Below are 21,504 nucleotides of genomic sequence, written 5' to 3' on the forward strand. Positions count from 1 at the left end.
AGCAGGTCAAATTTTAGCTATTGCACTGAAAAATACATAAGCCATAATTTCAACAAAAATATTATGTAAATACACAACCTAATACCATCGAATGGTTTTGTTACATCACTTAAGACCATAATGTTAAACAGCATAATATCATAAGTAAAGTCAATGACAATACATTGTATTGTGACATGATCACATATTATGCTCTATAAAAAAAAAAAAAAAAAGATTAAATGTAATATCTCACAGAATAATTCCAAAAAGTCCGTCTTAAAATTTCATGATGCTGCATAACATAACACAAGCATCCTAAATGAAATGTTACCCAGTGCAGTAATGTAATGTATGGCAGCGACATGACGTAAACCCTTATGTAGTCCCACAGCTTAATAATATATTACAGCATCATAAATATTATATAGTAATATAACGTGGCATGGCTTCATGTGATATCAAACATCATAAGTAGTTATGGCATGTAATCTCTGACTGCAGCATTCCAGCTGAAGGATGAAGTTTGTGAGGCCGGCTGGAGCAATGAGTTTTTAATAACGAAGCTGGTGGCAATTTTTTTATTTATTGGAGTCACCTTGCAAATAGACTCAGGAGAGCGGTGCATACGAGAGGCAGAAGACTTGTTAAAGCAGTGGAATGTGTGTGTGTGTGTGTACGTGTGTACGTGTGTGCGTGTGTATGTGTGCGAGCTGTGTGTTTAAGGTGACTCAAGCACCAATTTTATCCTACATGCTTTTATAATGAATTGGTCACAGCATGCACGGGAAAAGAAAACTCGCGTAGAAACGATTTTTCAGTTTAGAGAATTTCAAAAGGGAATCCGTTCGAATATTAGAATAGTTCCCAGAATCCTGTGCAGGATCAAAAGTGTTTACTCGATGATTCAAGAGAGACTGTGAAAATGAAACAGGAGATTCGTCAGCCTCCTGCTGTCATTCATCTTGCTGTATTATTTTATTTCTCTCTTTGCTTTTTTCCTGCCATGATCAGCAGCATGAGGGACAGGACTTCATTTTCTCGCTTCCAGCCCCTCTATTTTTCTTTCATGCACGAGGGGAGATAATAGTGAGCGGATGGCAATACAGGAGCATATGTAATTTTATTAAACCCGATGGCCTCAGGTGGCACGACAATGACAGAAAAGCTTGAAACAAGAGTCATTTTTAAAAAAATGCGACATCTTTTCAACACGTCCTCCACCACCGAATAGACAGATTCGGGATGCGGTTTTGTTCCTGTTGACTCCGACTCTTAACTTCACTGATCATTGCTCAGACAGGGAGACTGAAAGATGGCGGAAGGGGTGTCGTTTGTTTTTCTCATTCTTGCTTCTGTTCTTCATTCTACTTCTCTCTCTACTCAGTCTGACCTGGTGTAGTTATGAATAAAAAAATTCACATTAGTTCGACCCCCAGAATCCCCCATCACACACACACACACACACACACACACACACACACACACACACACACACACACACTAGGGAGTGGTTTAGCATTAGTACAGGAGATTAAAAGTACTTAAAATGGTTTAACAGCATTGGGAGCTGATAATGTTTCCTGAATATTAATTCTAATTAATCTGCGCTCTGTTACAGACACGTTTATACACAGCGGACCCGGCGAACAGCTTGCACCAAAGTGCAGAAATAAAGGTTACAACAATAAAGGATACAAACAGAAACAAAGTCTTTATTTATTTATTATGTTCATTTATAGATATGGATGTGTTTTTGTTTTTTTTAACCCCTTCCATGATTGGCAGTCGAATGGAGATTAATGGAGCAGACATTCTTTATCAGTGTACAATCTAATTGTCCTTATTCTATTGATAAAATAATTAGTGATATTCTTTTTATTTAATACTATCACATTATAAGTTAAGTCAGGACACTGTTGGGTTTCTGTGCATTAAGCACCTTGGCACTATGTGTAGCTGCTAGTGAGTGAGGGATTCTGACTCCAACACTGGTATAGAGATAAAATGAGCAGTAGAACTAAAGCTTTTTGATGGCCTAGTTTAATGATTAATAATCACACCGTAACTGTAACATCACAAAATTCATTTTCCAAACCTTTAAGTCAAAAGTGTATTTACTCGATGTAGCCTTTCTGCTGAAGGTGCACAAGGTTTAGAAAGTAGCGCTTTTCTCTTTTATACCTTGTTAATATGTTATATACACGTTAGAGATTATTATTTCCAAACTTGTTTAGAAGTGAGTAGGACTTTTCATTCAAATGATTCGCGGGAAGGAAACCACCTAATCCATAACAAAGTCTCCAAACAGCACGAAAGCGGAAAAAAAAAAAAAAAAAAAATCTTTCACCTTGTCATACTTGATGATCATTCCAGGAGTCAAAAAAGAAAGCACTCTCTCTTACACACACATAATTTATCCTTCTTTCTCATCTTTCCATTTTACCTGGAATTTGGAAAACTCTTCTGTCTTATGCCTTTTTACAGATTTCATCTTATAAGATCAATATGGTGCAACATGGATCTGATTAATTTGAGTACAGCACTGGGCTCTGACGCAAATAATGTAGATTTTGTATTGGCTAATCAGTAGATCTAGGTCGATTGTCTGACACTGCACAGTCACAGCAGCCGTCATTGAACCTACACTGTTCACCGTACAGTACGACATACTGTAGAACCAGCCATTAAGAGTCAGGACCAAAGAAAAACTGCGACTGTTTCACCTCTGACGGCCCAAAATCGTAAAATGTATACCGAGCATTATACTGAGAACCTTTACAAGTGCTGACAATCAAGACTTTTCCCATAAACATCTACTAGAAAAAAAACTGTATTAATACAAATAATGCTTTTATTATGTCCATGTTTAGAAGTCTCTCTTAATGTGAGTCTGAACAAGTTCTCACCTATTAGCTGTTACTATGGAAAAAATAATGTATTGATTTCACGTTGAGGGGGGCTAACAAACATTTCCAGACCACTTTAATTCACAAAACATTTCTCTTACTATACCTTTGACTTTAAATATTGGACAATCTTTTTTTTCAGCCTCATAAGGTTTTAATACGAGGTGATATCCAAAAGTTTTTTTTTCAAGATGATCAAGAATTGTATTTCTTTCACTGTCTCCTGTAACTGAGACAGAATGACCTTCACATTCCACGCTACATAACGACATCATGTGTCATTTACATAATGCACATAATTATTTATAGACCCCCAACTGAAGGAAACAAATAATCGCCAGTATTGCTTCGATTGTCCCGGCACATTTAGAAAGATTAATGACAACCTCAAAGCGTAATTATGCTTTCCTCAAGCCAAATTTCCTCGCAACGATTAAAATGTCAGCTCGGATGTCAGTGTGTGAGCTGATATAACTTCTCTCTGATCACTTCCTCATCAATACCTGTTAGGAAATAGAGCAGGAGATGATGTGGAAATGTTAACAGGTCTGATGATTAGTTTGCCACCGTAAATGTTAATGTGATTAGACCATTATCTTCATCAGCTTATCTGCGTTCTGCCGAAATCGCGAATGCCGACCTGACTTCCGAGAAGCAGCCGTGCCTCCCGGAGCCACGTGTCAATTTATTATGTTCTTGATCGCGTCTCTATGGAAGTGAGACAGGAATCACTTTGCAATCGCTTCCTGCCAACATGATTTCCAAAAGTACTGGCATTTATTTGAGGTTTGGCAAAAATAAATAAATAACCGTCGTACTGGCTCCCCTAGTGTTTATTTTTTCAGCTTGTTTTTCTGTTAAAAGTTTGAGGTCGGAGTTTGCTAAATTGACATGAAGCAGCCTTTTGTGTTTGTGTGCCTCAGTATGTGTATCAAGTCTGTGTGTTCACTCAGGATCTTTAGTTTTTTTGCCTGCGCGTTAACATGCGTTGATCGATTCTCGAAACCAATAAGCGTGATGTCTATGCATTATCTTGTCAAGGCATCTGTTGCTAGGAGATGTGACGGTTTGCTCCATGTGAACACAGCATAACAAAACGAAAAACAAATTTCAACCTAATAGTCAGAAAGATTTCGTTTTTTCCCCACAACGATTTTTAGAACATTTATTCAATCCCTGGCAATGTTAAAAATGTAGCAGACTGGATAAAATTGATTGTAACGACACCAAGATAGATTGATGGCCAATTTAGATTGGTTGGAGGATATAGATTGAGCATTCGTAAGTCTGTAGATCTTCTCAGGGACAAAAAAAAAACAGCCAACAAACCAAGCTAACGAGTTCACACAAGGATCTCCCTTGTTTTATTGGACAGAGACTTGTCGTATGCTATAATTGGGGAGACAAATTTGAAGAGGCAGTGTAATTATCAAAATGTGGTTTCTTGCAATGAAGGGATAATACACATGGACATTTTTTGTATTTTCTTGCCAGACTGAATTGTACACTTCTGATGCAGATGCTAGTGATCTAACTTGCTAATTTTTAGCTAGTTAGTGTAAAGACAATGGGGATATACCTTTTGCTATGCGGGCATTTCTCTGTTTTCCAAAGTGTCCGTCTAATCCAGTGTTAGCTAGCTAATTTGCTTCTATTGATTGTGTTGTTGGACAAAGTACACAAAACATATACTTAATGTAAAAGTAGAGATGCAGTAGGTAAAAATTGACTCGAGTTAAAGTGAAAGTTCTCCATTTAAACTTGGGTAAAAGTACAAAAATATTTGCCTTCAAATGTAGTAATGTAGTATTCAAAGTACTATGATTTTTTTATGGTTATAATGTTCCTATTATCATTTTTGCCAAAAGACTCAACTCAGTTTATGTGAAAAGACTCTATTACTCTTAGCACATTAATCTATTAATAGGATGATATTAGTAAGTCAAACACTGATATCTATAAAAAATTGTCATGAGCCCAAAACCATTTTTGTAAAAAACCTATTCATGCAAATAAGGTCACGTTTGTTCGAGTCAGGAGTCTCTTTCATCATTTATTGCTCTTAAAATGTTCTGCTTGCTGTTGAACTGCCATTAAACTCTATGTTGGTGATAAGTAGATACCACCAAGCGCCAATCGAAACAAGTTTAAAACAGAGAGCACGCTCTACGCTGATTGGAGACTTGCTGTGTAAGTGACCAGTTAAGTTTCTATCGACTCAAATGAAAAGGAACGACTGGTTTCGCAAAATGTATTTTGGGAAAAAGTTATGTAAAAGTGGAAAAACTTCAGTAAAGTACAGATACACGGAAAAACTACTCAAGTACAATAACGAATTACATTCACTTCATTCCTGTTCACCAGTGAGTTTGACATTATTCAAAAATGTGAAAAATTTAGGTTTAGCATTTTTTTCTGTATTGCTACTTCACTGAAGAGATTGGAAAAGTGACATTTTCACATTAGCTCATTAGTTATGTGATAGTACATTTGTTAAATGTAAAAATAATCTTGAACTGATTATGAGAAAAGGAAAAATATCAGCATCTCTAAAACTACTGCCAAGCTGCAAAGGAATTCATAGTAAGCTAAAAATGTCACTACTTGTAACTAGCTACTTGACTCCACATCTCTTTCTTTCGAAAAACATCTATAGAATGCGTCCCCTTCTGACTGGATTACAGTCACGGGATTATCCGGGTGACTCATAGCAGCTCAGAAACAAGTCTTCATGAATATCTCCCTGTTGAATTTTGCCCAACTCCTGACTCACTCCAACACAGCCTACATGTTATCCTCTACTTCTTCCTCTGTGAATGTCAGATCTTTGATCTGAGATGTACAGAACACCTTTATCCTTCTGCACCGCGTGTGACTCTCGCTCCGAGAAGGCCAGTGAGTTAGCTCTAAGCTATAAGTGTGAGTTACACACACAATACACACACATTTTTATTCTTGCACCAGTGATAGTCACGGCTGTCTTTCAGATGGAAAGTTCTAGAAGCCCGGTTTGTCTGTGGAATGTAGTATACGTGTGTGTTTAATGGTGTGGCTGTTAAAAAAGCCGCACGGCTGTGAAATGAGTGACCAGTGAAATGCAATCTGTTGCAGAAGAGGAGAAATGGCGTTGTAAAAAAACACCCTCACGGACCGTGTCTCCCACTTCCCCTCGGTCGCCTCCCTCTCCGGGATGTGAAGCATGTCATTAAAGGAGACAGCTGTGCCTCCCGTTGCTTTTTCAGCTTTTCTCTCTCCTTTTTTTCCTCGTCTTTTTCCATTTTTTGACTCCTACTCCTCTATATTCCACCTCCAGCCTTTTTAGCTTTCCCAGTCCCTGCATGTATTACTATTTGTGGGGCTTCTTTTTTATTTGTTTTGTTGCTATTGTGTCATTTTTAAGTGTAGCACAATGCTAGTATATGCTTTGTGTTACACAAAGCCGTTTTAGAGAGTATACTGGTGGTCTAGTGGTTAGGATGCGGCGCTCTCACCGCTGCGACCAGGGTTCGATCCCCGGTCAGGGAACCAACCCCAGCCATTAGGGTTGCACAAGCCTTAGTGCCGGTCCCAAGCCCGGATAAATGGGGAGGGTTGCATTAGAAAGGGCATCCAGCGTAAAAACATGTGCCAAATCAAACATGCGGATGGTCCGCTGTGGGCGACCCCTAATGGGAGAAGCCAAAAGAAAGTTATAATGGGTAAAGTGTTGGCATGCGATGGCAGTCCATCACCTTATTATTACATATGAATTTTCGCAGAATCGTTTTTTTGCATGCGAAAATAAAATGGTCAATCTACACAGTAGGAGTGTTTCACATAGTATCTGTATTCGAATGTCAACCCAAAGTGAGTGTAGCATGTTTATTGATATTATCTATTTCTTTTTTTTTTATCCAACAAAGATAGAAAAACAAATCTATTACCTGACATTTTCTAAGAAATTTAGCTGCCTCTAATTCCAAAAATCTGATAATTTTCCTGAAACAAACACAAAATGAACAATCAAGCAAAAACACAACAAAATAATAGCGTGAATAGTGCGCCATCTATCTGTGTCTGCGTTGTTTTATTATTATCTCTATAAGAATAAATTAAATACATACAATTAATAAATATTTAAAAAGAAGGAGAAGTAAAAAAAATTAAGAAAAAAGAGCCACAAACCCACAAATCACTCCTAAACCCAATCCTAATCTACTGTAAGGTCTTTTGGGTGTTTTTAGCAAATATTTATTAGCACAAATTATTTCACATCATTAAATGACATTTTGAAATTCACCTCTCACCTCTGCTCTGCTAAAATCATACCAAATGACGTATAGAGAGCAGATGTGTTTAGTTTTTCATTCTTCATTGTTAATACAGTTGCTCGTCGAGGTGTCACCTCTTGCATAAAAGAGGAAATTACATAAAAACAAATTTTATTACACAAGCACATTATTTACAAGCATGCAAAGAAAACTGCAGCATGGTACACATGCATTGTAACAAATTTGGTGTCTTTGAATGAATTTCAGCAGCAGCAGTAGAAAGTGAAGTGTCATGGTGATGAATTAGTCAGAGATTTCTTTCTTCTCCACATCCATATTGCTCAGCATATGCATGCAGAGCAGACCTCTGCTGACTTTAGGCACAGTTTATCACAGTCTGCATTGTGTGCGTGTAATTAGCGGTTATTTATGCTAGGTTTCACATAGCGCTATGCCAGATACTATGACTAAACGGGAAGAATGAGCTCTCCCATTGGACTGAAAATTGAAAATGACATTTGTTGTACACACCTTGTTCCTATATCAGTGCATTGAGAAGAGTTGGGGGGTAGAAATGATGTGAGGGGGTAGAAAGCTGCATCTCAATAGTGAGAGAAGGTTTAAGAAGGTTTGCTTTAAGCCTTAAAGCACAAACCTTCTCCACACACAAACTGCAACTTTATCACCACCGGCAAAAACACAGAACATCACAATTTAATAGGCTACAATTATCTATAATTCTCTGTAATTATTCCAATGACCTGCTGTTTTAAATTTAGTTTTTTGCAAGACTAAAATGTATCATCGATTCTGCAATAGGCTTTTTTCCCCACTTTGTTTTAAATGTTCATATATATCATATATTATCAAATTTGAATTGAAATTATGAAACTAACAAAGTTGAACATGCACACTATGTACAATCTCTGTCTCCAAATATTTGTATATTATAATATTTTAGTGTTTTTTTATTAGATTTATTTAGCTAAACTCAATTAATGCAAGGATAAACATATAATAATAATAATTATTATTATTATTATAACAACAATAAGATTAATAATAACAATAATATTAACAATGATAATATTATTATTATTACTATTGTTATTATTATTAATAATAATAACAATATTATTAATAACAATAATAATATTAACAATAATAATAATAATAACAATAATATTATTAATAATAACAACAATAATTATAATAATAATAACAATATTAATAATAATAATAATAATAATAATAATAATAATAATAATAATAATCTTAATAATAATAGTCACTTCCTACACACTTGTGACTGTGAGATCCATCCTGCTGCATTGTCTGGTTACATTTTTATGACATTATTGCTTATGACTATAGTTTTCTCACTATCTGGAACACTGTCGTTACACTGTAATAAGGTCTCTGTACAATAAAGCATTAGAGAGACATCAGAAAGTGTGTATTGAGCACTCCTGCAGGTCTTGCAGTTTCATGGCTGTCTCTCTGCTCTCTCTAACAAGCTCCAGGCCAGAGCAGGGAGCGAGGACACACTGTGCTCCATTCAGACGAGATCCAGACTGGGCATAAATCAGCCTGTTCCCCTGGTACTTATGGAGCTACTTTATGACTGAGCAGGGTGAGATAGAGACCAAGGAAGGCTTCATAAATTAGCTTCATTTTCTATCGCTCTCAGAGTCTATCCTTTGGGGAAGAGGTGGGGGCAGGATTCATTATTAGGACGGAGAGTGCATGTGCTGTTAAAACTGTTGTACCAGTTATCTTTCGGTGTAAACGCTTTTGTATGGCCTATATAACGTTTTACTGTTAAATGTTTCTTCTTGTTCATGGAAAGATCGCTTCGTCCCGGACTGAAGTTCGTGCCAGTCGGTTCATCAACAAAAAAAAAAAGGAAAATGAAATGACATTCTGTAAAATGACATTTCTCATCCAGAATGTAGTCTGGATGTACACAGAGTGAAAGATTTCACTCAACTGATCAAAATCAGGCGATGCATAAAGCTACAATATTATAAATGAACTAGCTTGATTCTTTGTTTTGGGTTCTTCAATCACATGACATTGACGTCACGTATTCAGCTGAATGCAACCCATTATATCAGAAACTTGCTACAGAGTTAAAGATTCACTTTATGTAGATCATGCAGAGTCAAATAAAATCCTTCCATGTAAGGAAATATTGATATATATATATATATATATATATATATATATATATATAAAATGAAAGGTCTGCTCTGTTTTCCTTTAAGTTCAGGTAACTTTACTGTACCTATCACTCATTCAGAAGCGAAGGTATGATCAGAGCAGCATGTGTGTGCAGGTCTCTGTTATTGGTACAGGTCGTATCCGAATCAGTGCGGATTTAGCCGAGCCGGCCGGCTGCAGAATGGGGTTTATAATGCTTATTACCACCCTGGAAGCAAATAATGAGCCATATTACAGACTTGATAGCTTGAGATTAGAAGGACTTAGAGACAGACAGAGTGTGTGTGTGAGAAAAAGATGGAGAGATTGAAAGACCGTATTGCGAGAATAATAGAGAAGGCGAGGAACTGGAAGACCATATTGTGAAAGACAGAAGAGTAGAAAATGTGTGTGTGTTAGAGAGAGGAGAGAGAGAGAGAGAGAGAGAGAGAGAGAGAGAGAGAGAGAAATAAAAGGCAGGAACATATTGTAACCCATTTTATTAGGGCAGGTGAAGGTGATAGATGTTCATGGGAAACAGTAAAGATGATTATCTAGGCAATATGAAATGACATAATATCTGAAAGTGGAGGTGATTTAAAACATGCCCATGCCAAGTAAACACATGACATCATGTGAATAATGTGTGCTAAAATAAAACATGTCTAATAAGTGAAGAAAATTGCATATGTAGATAAATGAAGCGTGTAAAGTAAATATTGTGAATCACTTATGGAAATAAATGACATGTGAACGAATCTGTAATGAAAATAAATAAATCGTGTACTTATGTTACATGTGGGACTACAGTAGTTTAGAATTTGGTAAACATTTACACAGAAATAAATAAATCAAATTATAAAATTCCCATGTAGAAAATAGAAAAATTAAATGTGAAAAAGATTCACATGTTGAAATAAACGAATCACTTGCGAAAGTGACGTAAAAATAAACGAGTAATGTAAAAAGTTGCATGTAAAATTAGGATAAAATCATGTGAATATAAACAAATCATTCAATTAAACAAGTTGTAAAAATAGGACTTATGAATAATTGCATGAACCCCTTCTATTTTCTCTACACTGATATTTACAACTAGTCTCCATCTTAGATATTTTATTATATAATGACTATTATATGACTTCTTCATTAAACCACCATAATCCCCAAACATATGTTTCTCAGAAATAATTTATGCAAATGTCATCCTCTTTCTACTCTGCCATATAACAAAAACACCCAGCTTTGATTTGATATCGCTCTTAGTCACAGTGTCCTCGCTGATAGTCACAGTGTCCTCACCTTTAAATTCTCATTTAGGATATTATTTATAACTAAATACTGACTTATTGCAAAATTTTTGCAAAATACTGACTTATTGTTTTTTGTTTTTTATTCACATTAGGAAATATCAAATATCTCAATGCGGCATGTGATTATGATTGAGTTGTTGTCCATGCTTTTATAAAAAAAAAATATATATATTATATATATATATATATATATATATATATATATATATATATATATATATATATATATATATATTATTACAGTATGCCCCATTCAGAGAGCGAAATCTTATAATTTAATTTATAATTTATTGTAAATATTAGTTCTATATAATATAAAATGCGTCATATTGTTCTAGCATAACAGGAGATGCATTATAAGGCAATTTTGAAATAAAAATAATTTGTGATAATAATTTGAAAATAAAGTTTTTATAATGTAAACCCAGTATGGTCATACATGTTAACCGCCCACAGGAATGCTTCCTGATTATTTTTACTGTGGTTAATATGGTTACCATGTTTCAGATCTACAAACAACAGCCCACTCGGCCAAAATGTAATAATTGCTGGGCCGCTGGTTGGTGACGAAACCCACTTATGTATTAACATTCATCTATTTAGTCATTTTAATGTAATGTTAGTATATGCAAGTGTTTTCTTTGTAATCTACCAAAATAATTGTTGGCAAATATTATATCCAGTAGGTTTGTCACGTTTCCAGGATCATTACCAGCTTCATATACTGTGCTTCTTTGTTTTAGCATAGTCAGAGGTTAATTATAATAAATGGAAATGATGTATTCAATAGCACACATAAACTGTAGGTTCTTGCAGTCAGCCTCTGTATTTTGCATCAGACGGTTTACATGTTCATCATGCTTACAAAACAATTCCACAAACAGCAGTCCAACTTCTGTCACAATGTTGGTGTTTCTCAAAATGTTGGAACTCCCAGATCTGGTTAATGCTCATTACTAAATGTAAGTATAGTGGAATAACAGGAATAGGGAGTCTATTATTAGTCATTTACCAACATATTTGAGGTATATGTTTATATTTCCTTTATTATTGTCTAGTTTGCAGTGACATTGTATGTTTACATTGTTTGAGAAATGTGTTAACTAGCTCATTTATTAGCCTTCCTAATCTGCTTGCATAAGCTCAGGGTTCATATTTCCCAGTTCCCTAGCAACATGGTTCTCATTTTTTTATCACTCGATGTGTAAGAGTATGGTGCATTCACCTTTCTGTGTTAAAAGCATAAATTATTGAGCATTATTTGATTTTATTGATTTTCACAGCGGCTAAATTCGAAGGCTACAACGTATTAAGTGGAAACAGCAGAGCAAAATTGCACCAGAATAGGCGATAGTATAGTATTAGCTTAGTACTGCTGTGTAAAGAGAAAATGTCAAATTTAGCTAAAATACAGACAATACATTTTCTTTGTTTATAGAATTTAGTTGTAAGTACTTTATATTCCAAGTTTTAATGCAAATTGTTGTGATTTTAGTAGTAGATTTTCAGTCTTTTTTTAAAGTAATTTGCATATTTAAGATAATTGACGTTTTTGTAATCATTTTTGTATCATTTATGATGTTCTTATTCTGTTGCATTGTTCAACTAAGCTCAACTAAGCTAGTCTTAACCAGCTAAAATCATTATATAGCACTTTGTTCCTTCCTCACACCGCTACTACTGTATTTAACGTGCAATTGTGATTGGTCAGAAAAGTGACGATGTGCATTCTCTAACGGCAAATGCAGCTTGTACGGTGTGTTATTTATTTGTTTGTTTGTTTATTTATTTTTGGAAGTCTTCAGTGTCAGCTTGTTGTAACAGTCAGAGGTAATGTAATGGAAGCTCAAAGGACAAGGCATCGGATTTTTGATAAGCAGGTTAAGAGTTCAACTCCCAGCACCACCAAGCTGCCATGACCCTTAACTGCTCAGCTGTATAAAATGAGATAAATGTAATTCCCTCTGGATAAAGGCGTCTGCCTAAAGCTCTAAATGAAATACTGTTCTGGGAGGAAGGATAACATGACATTGTAATTTTTTCTTTTTTTTAACACTACAATTTCTTTTCCCATTTTTTTTCCGTTATTTCATTAAATATAACTATAATCACATGTTCTTTAACCCTCGTGTGATCTTAGAAATCTGCATAATCCCCTTGACCTAAGGACCAAAAATGACCTGCCTTCACTTAACCTCTAAAATAAAGCAGCTACATTTAATAAGCACGTGTAATTGTTTGCACAATGTTGTGGCATAAAAGAAAACCTGGTTCAGGGTGACGACTTCTTCATGCTTTATTCCTTGTAGAGTTTGTCTCATCTGCTCTCTTTCCACTCGCATATCCTCTTCTCTTCTTTCCTTCCTCTTTCCTCATTTGTTTTCCACCATTTCTCCCCATCCCTCGTTCTAATCACCTCCTCCACCAGATTTAATCACTCTGCTCCACATGGAGACTCCTGCCTTCTTTGATGAGCCTGATTCACCAGAGTCATTAAGTCTCTCTCTCTTTCTCTCTCTCTCTCTCTCTCTCTCTCTCCCCCCCCTCCTTCCTGAAGTATGTTGTCATGACTCTTCCTCCTTATTCCATTGCTCTCAGCCTCTATCTCTGTGTGATTGCAATTATCCTCTGCTTTCCGAAATTCTTCTGTTTGTTGCAGGTCTTTCAGAGCAATATGTTAATATGTTCACTTCTTTCTGTTTACAGTTCGCACAGAATCTCATCTGCTCAGAGATTGTCCCCTACTATTTTGTACGATTTTTGAAAAGTGTCACACATGTTTATACCATCACTATGCAGGAATATCAGACTAAACTCCACCTTGGGCTGTCATAGAGAGCTGCGTGGCTGATTGTAGGGCCCGACTATGCTACACAAAAGCACTTTGATTGTAAGCAAGCTCGGCAATGGCTGGCCAATCCTTCTCTCCTTTGCATTACCATTGATTGCATGGAGTCAGCTGCAGTAATTGTAAGTCAGAATGGCAGAAACTAACGCAGAGGTGCTTGACGACGCACTCAAACCCCGGCTTCTTGCAAAAAAGCCTGATTTTATCAAGTGTTCAGTGCGATGCTTTAGTTATAGTGAACCGCATGTAATATATAAACCTGTTTTTTTTTTCCCCCTCTAGATAGTAGCTACCTGATATTTCCATAATAACCACCTGTGCCGATTATAACTGCTATGTAGGTGTCTGGAGAGGAATAGCCAAACATCATACCAACCACTTTCTTAGAATTTACATTTTTACACAGCATCGACAGCATTTTTTTTTTCTTGAGACATATCATTATTATCAAAGCATATTATTATATTCCTCAGTAGCTGTGCTTTTCCAGAGTGCTTGTTTATTTTTCAAAAAAAGGGGAAGGTAAATCAGTTTTTCATCACACACAACCCGTTTTTAGCAGGCGATTTTCCGAGTCGTATTCAAGTGCATTTCAGCTTGCTTTAAAATTAAACATGAACTCAAGTAAACCCATTCGACATATAAACAACATGGGATAAACTGTAGGTTCTCGCGGTGTCAGCCTGTGGGTTTTTTTTGAGTACCATTTTCTTTACATCTAACAAGCAGAAATACTACCGTATTTTTCAGACTATAAGCTGCTAATTTATGGATTTTTCCTGGGTTTTTCCCGGTTTTACAAACTTCAAGCCAAAAAACTGAGCGACATAACATTAGACCAATGAAATTTCCGAACGGAAACGAAAAAATGCACCTCACCTGTGTTCTGAGCTGCACGGCTTCGAGAGAAAAAACTTCCATCGGTGGTGATTTTTAAACGTACAACGATGCCAAAAGATAAACTATCGAAAGAAATAGTTGTGAAAGGAAGGAAGAAGACAGTGAACAATGACTTTCTTGGTCAGCTACTGTTTAGATACAAGTCGTTGTAACGTGTTGAGTCTGGGTGAAGGGAGAGCTCACTAACTCCAGTTGCAACAGAAATCATATAAGCACAGACAGGTTTCCAAAACTCGTGCTTTTTTATTTTTTTTGGCAACAGCGTTAAGTGTTATTCTAAGAAACTTAGAAATGAGCAACAGAAAATAATAAGAACATATTCCTCGGTCTTGCACACATGCAGTAATAGCGGAAAAATGCGGCGGCAGGCTATTCCCAAAATACCGCTATGCTCCTAAAGGAGCCACAACATATTTCACCCGTTACACCGTGTAACAGACACTGTTTTTCGTTAAAGCCTGTGTAAAGATCATTCGTTTCAGTGTAGACACGGCTTATAGACAGCGCCTTATAGACGGCTTATTTATGTTTAAAATAAAAATCTTTGTTAAATTTAGTTTATATAGGCTTATATATGGGTGCGCTTTATAGTCCGGAAATTACGGGAACTTTTACATTTTTGTGTCTTTGTGTTGGATGGCTCACATTTTCACCATACCTACAAAATAACTCCACACCCGGAAAGCAGACGTGAAAGTAATCATTTCTAAACGAATAAAGTAATATAGAATCATGGGAAACTGCATCTAAAAAATTTATAGTTTGTAAATTAAATCACATTTTCCAAATTTTTAAGCCGATAAATGTAGCTTTTTTTTTTAATTGTTGTATGAGTTTAAATCATGTCAAATTTGTATTAATTTAGTCTAATTGTATAGCAGAATAATTATGCATGACTGTTTTATTAACCTGCAGATCATATTTTCAATTATTCATCAGCACAGAAACAATAATCTCAGATCAGCAGCCTTTCACTGGACCAAATGACAGACGGCAGCAGCAGGACAGCAGGTGTGCTACGAGTGTGGGCGCAATGATCCGATTGGGTGCTTCAAAGAGAGCAATAATCCATTTGGGTGCTTACAGGAAGCAGCTGATGGTCCTTTCCCAGAATGCTACAGCAGCTCCATTTGCTAGCACCTGCTGGGCTTTACAAATCTCCACTAATGATTCCTCCATCGTAACCTGAGAAAAGGTCGGTGAAACTCAGGCAGAGGAAGACATAGAGGCACATAGAGGGATGATGGATGAGTGTTCAGGTGATGTTCAGGACAGGTGGGTTCTGTGTTCAGTCTCTCTAAACAGGGCCTTTGGCCATTTTCTACCCAGGTGACAGCTGTTTTCCCCCATGCATCATTTGGGACACAAAGAAATGGAGCTATATTTCCGCAACCATTAAAAAAAAAAAAAAAAAAAACAGAAGTGATAGAAGTGCTATCATAGGTGCTAGGATTGGGGCGGGGAGAGAAATCTCAACCTCAACTGGAGTGATTAAGGCAGAGATACAATTTAATTAAAGTAGGACATTTGGGTGTCATAAGCACAGAGTGCTATTTATCATGTGCTCCATCAATTAGAGAGCGCAGGGAAGGCCATCCAGAAAGCCCTCTCACGCTCGGCCATTAAGTCATTTAACCATTCTGTCATAACTAAAGTACTTAATCTGTTCAATTTGAAGTACACTAAGGAAATGAAACTCTTAACAGCAGCCAAAAACTTATATTAGACGTTGCATTTTGCCAAAATTGTATGTAGGATTCGACCTAAAATGAAGCTATTATCTCTGGTGGTAATGTGAAGTTCAGAGGCTATTGTGAATTTCTTCAGTGAGTCTTAGTTCTGCAAGGCTCTGGTTCAATAACTGGTACAACGATCTTTTGCTGCGATTATAGCTGTAAGTCTTTCAATTTGTCTCCATCAGCTTTGCTAATATGAAGGTTTCTCCAGTAAGAATTTATGAAATTAAAAATATATTTTGACTCCACAGTACTAGGGATGCACGCTGCAATGAATAAATAGTTTGAGTTGTGCAAAGAATATCAAATACCTTAACTATGTGTATCAAAATAAACTACAAAATACAGAATATCAAAATAAATCAATGTATTTTTGTATTTTAAAAATACTTTTACAAGGGACCATGACATTTCATTGCAAATCTTCCATCAATTGGTGTATTTGATCTGTTCTTTCATCATGACACTGACTCAGTTCATTAAGTAAACTTTGTTTGATAGCAACAGCTTTTCTCAGGCTCTGAGTCACGCAACAAATCTGACATATGCAACCAGTTAACAGATCAAATATTCACACATTTCCCTGTGAACTTCCAGATAAAGGTAAGTTTTAAAGTGACCAACAGTTAAATGTTGAACTTTGCCTCAATAACACTGACTCAATGAGATACAAGTCATTCATAAGAAGGCAACTGATGACACCTGTATTTAAAGCAACTAGTTTCTAACTAATTACCTTAATTTCCGGACTATAAAGCGCACCCATATATAAATTGGATGAATTTTACAAATATTTTTATTTTGAACATAAATAAGCCGCACCTGTCTATAAGCCTTGTCTACACTGAAACTAATGAACTTTACACAGGCTTTAACGAAAGACACGTTACACACGGTGTAACGGGTGAAATATGTTGCGCTTCCTTTAGGAGCATAGCGGTATTTTGGGAATAGCATGCCACTGCATTTTTTCCGCTATTACTACGTGTTCAAGACGAGAATTATGTCCTCATTATTATCTGATGCTCATTTCTAAGTTTCTTTGACTAACCCGTAACGCTGTTGCCAAGAAAAATAAAAAAGCACGAGTTTTGGAAACCTGTCTGTGCTTATATGATTTCTGTTGCAACTGGAGTTAGCGAGCTCTCCCTTCACCCAGACTCAACGCGTTACAACGGCTTGTATCTAAACAGTAGCCGACCAAGAAAGTCATTGTTCACTGTCTTCCTCCTTCCTTTCACAACAATTTCTCTCGAGAGTTTATCTTTTGGCATCGTCGTGCGTTTAAAAAAAACTTTTTTTTCTCCCGATGCCTTGCAGCTCAGAACACAGGTAAGGTGCGTTTTTTCGTTTATGTTCAGAAATTTCATTGGTCTAATGTTATGGGGTTCAGTTTTTTGGCTTGAAGTTTGTGAAACCGGGAAAAACCCAGGAAAATTTCATTAATTAGCCGCTTCGTTGTTTAAGCCGCGAGGTTCAAAATGTGGGAAAAAAATAGCGGCTTATAGTCCGAAAAATACGGTAATAATATGATTGTTAATATTATTAAATATTATAATATTATGTGTCAGACAGTCATGACGGCAATGGTATGCAAAATCATAATCCTACTAAACAGCTATTTCAATTAGTGTACAACATTCGGCAACAAAAAATTTTTTATCAGTCATTGGACACCTAAAGCTGGCATGCTGCACGTTTCTTTCTTCAACACCTTCTTCCTGTATGGATACATTTTCAGTTTTCAGTTGATCTGAACAAGTCTGGGTAAATTACTAAATAGGCACCAATCAGAGGTCGTATTTACATGTTGAAATCATGTAAACACTATTTTTGTAGTTTCATGCCATTTTTATCAACCCTATCAAATACAAATGACAAAATCTAATTTTATAATTGAAATAGATATCTGGAATACACAATACTGCCCATTCCTGTAAACAGTCTCCCGCTTAAATGGTATTCCACGTTTTGCGATTTTTAAAATGTGCATTTGGAATCAATGGATATTTGGTATAATTGGTTCAGTGCTTGGAAAAAAAAACTTTTTTGTCATCTTGCTGCAATTTTAGTTGAAAGTTTTCTGATGTATGTCGTAATCAGCTTTGCACCTCTACAAGTTTGAAAATCTGACTTCTTTTTGCTGTGAATGTCTTTAGCAAGAATTCAAAATGTGTAACAGTAAGTATAATATTTAAATGACATGATTACACTACTGTGCAAAAAATATCAACCCCACTTGAACTATGTTCCACTTTTGTATTGTTCCAACCTGCAATAGATGTAGAACCACCTTTGGCTGCAATTATAGCCGAAAGTCCTCCAGGATTCCTTTAGCCTCAAAGTTTGGGAATCTGGAATTTAATTGTGAATGTGTAATATTAAAATTGTATTATCTATTTTTCTGTGGGAAATACTGAATGTTAGAGTATCAGGCACATATATTCACTCCAGATTTTACAAGTTTTGAATGTCAGACTCAGTCATTGGAAGAAACTTAATTGGGATTTGTGTGGTGTTGTGTTTATCCCCCTGGGTCAGTGCTTGGGAGACAGCAAGTACAGCTGCAAGTCAGCTTTGCTTATTTGGAACTTTGTCAATCAGTTGTCTATTTGCTGTGAATTTTATCCTCAAGCCTTAGAAATTTTTCATATTAACATATTCACCCCTCTTGAAATGTTTGCTAGAATTGGTTTCAAGCAGCCTTAGCAATCACCCCTTAAACCCACTCCACCCCTGCCAACTTTCCCTCTTCACAGCCAATTTAGAGCTTCATCTATCAGGTTTTGTAAAACCTGGTTCCTGAAATGTTGCTAAACGTTTGTTAATTTTACGCTTCTTTTTTAATCATAATCAAAAGGGAAGCAAGTGAAAAAAAATAAATAAAAAAGAGTAGTGGAAAGAAGCAGTTAGTGCATTGAAAAAAAAATGCTTATGTATTTTACCTGCGGGCTTTTGTGAGCGGGAAAAAAACGGGAGAAAATAGCATTTTTTGCAGGAGCAGGCAAGAGCGGGACAAAAAATCCGTCCCGGGCAGGTCTCCATGTGATATATTGTGACCCCCATGCTTCACTTCAAAAGTTTTAGTCTCATCCAACCAGAAAACTTTTTTTCTGTATGCGTTCTGTCTGCAAAATGAAATTTCATATTATTTACTGTGTATTATAACTGTATTAGAGGGACAGTGCATGTAGCACATTTTGGAGACAAGGTGAGGGAGGCGAGATTGAGATGGTTTGGACATGTGCAGAGGAGGGACATGGGGTATATCGGTAGGAGAATGCTGAGGATGGAGCCACCAGGAAGGAAGTAAAGAGGACGGCCAAGGAGGAGGTTTATGGATGTGTTGAGTGAAAACATGCAGGTAGTTGGGGTGAAAGAGGCAGATGTAGAGGATAGGGGGTATCGAGATGGATGATCCGCTGTGGAGACACCAAATGGGAGAAGCCAAAAGAAGAAGAAGACAACTGTATCATCCAGTTAGTAATATGATTTTTTCCCCACTGAGAGCACATTCCTTTTATTAAATGTATGCCATTTAAAATGCATAATATACTATTTAGGCAGTATATTGTCCTATCAAAGGTAGAGCTCTGAAACCCAACATACTAATAGGTTTATACAGAGCTTTAATAAAATAGACATACGTTCGTTGTCTATAATATGCATGGCAGGGAAGGGAAAAGGTTTCTGACTTCTTGACTTCTACATTAGGCATGTCTTTAGACAGATGACACGGATTAGAACTGTACAGAACTGTAAAAAACTCTCACACACACACACTTACTCAGCTGTTTGTTACTGTACAACCTGAACTGAACACACACTCATTAGTCATCCACCACCCATATTATATTTATATTTAATCATATTATACTGTTTAAATGCTGTTTTTGCACCTCTCGACTGCTGCTACTGCTGTTTTTGCACAACATCATGTACACTCTTGTATACGGTTCTCTTTCGCACATTTTACTGTATAACATACTGTACAGTAGGTTTACTGGTCGGTGCTATTGTGTGGTGTTTCTGTCCCACACTGTCTTGTGTTGTCTGTCTGCCCTGTTTTTTTTTTTGTCTGAACTGTTTGCACTCGGTTGCACACGATGCACTTTATGTGGCGAGGACACTTACTTTTGTCCTTTGCTTTGTGTCATGTGATGTAGCTCTATGTTGTTTAATGTAACACCAGGGTTCTGGAGGAACGCTGTCTCATTTCACTGAGTATTGCGTCAGCGTAAAAGCTTCTTGACTTGACTTGAAATCAAATTCAGAGCAAGATCATGTAGATTAAAAACCCGATCTTGTTCATTTATGCAATGTATTATGATTAGCTCACATGAAATGGAGCAGCAGAGTGAATATTTAAATATATGGTGGATAAAAAGAAAAAAGAATAGACTGTGATAATAATGTAATATGGAATAATGGAATAAATTAGGTGGATAATTATAAATAATAGAATGAATAATGTTCTTAAATAATTAAAATGGACAAAGTTTTTTTGGTAGATAAAAACAAATGGCTGCTTCTTCACTTTTGAAGGCGTGTGCATTCTGCATTTGCGTGAGAGAGCATAAGTCTCTCATACCAACAGGTGGCGGTACTGTGTATTCAGTGGTCAAACAGGGAAACGGGAAATGCTACAACTGTAAATATATAAAGCTTACAGTGTTTACACCTGCCCAATCATTTACTAATGGTATATTGTCTTTATATACGTCCTCTGTATATTTCGACAGCAAGCTAAACTCCACCCTCATCAAATCACAGACACGATATGCCTCTTTTCAACCTTTAATACACTTTCACAAATGCTATATCCCTCCATATCGATTTACCAGGTATATAATAGTAAGCAAAGGAACATTGCGACTCTCTTTCCCATGTAAAAAAGTTAGCTAATATAAACAAACATATGTAAGAATTACAAATCCAACAAATAATCATATGTTATGAATGCTACATGAATAAGAACAATAAACATACCGACGAAGCTACCAAAGGCCATGGAGGAATGCAGATTGTTGCTGATTCACTATTGCACATGTTTAAAACTGCACATCATGGAAAATACTAACTTCCTTCTTGGTCATCTGATTAGTCACATGGTAACAATACAAGATATAATTATCAAGACGTCCATTAGGGGGAGACAACATTAACAAACAATTAGATCTCAATTATCATTTAACAATAACTGTAACGGAACAAATGGATTCGTGTAACTTTTTTTTCAGGCATGTCTGCTAAACTGCAAAGACAAGAACTAGAATAACAAGAAACGTGTTCCGTTTTTTTTTTGTGTGTGTGTGCTCATTTGCTAGGTTAATTAGCCAATCGGAGTTCGCCGCCGCTGATTTGACT

At 36.3% G+C, this 21,504-nt stretch overlaps 1 protein-coding gene and 1 long non-coding RNA gene across 14 annotated transcripts in view; one reads left to right on the forward strand and one right to left on the reverse strand.

The window, feature by feature from the left end:
* The window catches only part of nrxn2b (neurexin 2b), a 634,852-nt gene that overhangs the window by 232,815 nt on the left and 380,533 nt on the right, over window positions 1-21,504 (forward strand). The window lies entirely within an intron of this gene.
* Window positions 1,086-21,229, reverse strand: LOC124381577. Its single transcript, XR_006924874.1, has 2 exons — window positions 21,127-21,229; window positions 1,086-1,372 (listed from the first exon to the last, which is right to left on the reverse strand). It is a non-coding gene; the product is annotated as an uncharacterized LOC124381577 (long non-coding RNA).

Source organism: Silurus meridionalis, chromosome 28 (genome assembly GCF_014805685.1).
Source record: "Silurus meridionalis isolate SWU-2019-XX chromosome 28, ASM1480568v1, whole genome shotgun sequence".
NCBI lineage: Eukaryota > Metazoa > Chordata > Actinopteri > Siluriformes > Siluridae > Silurus > Silurus meridionalis.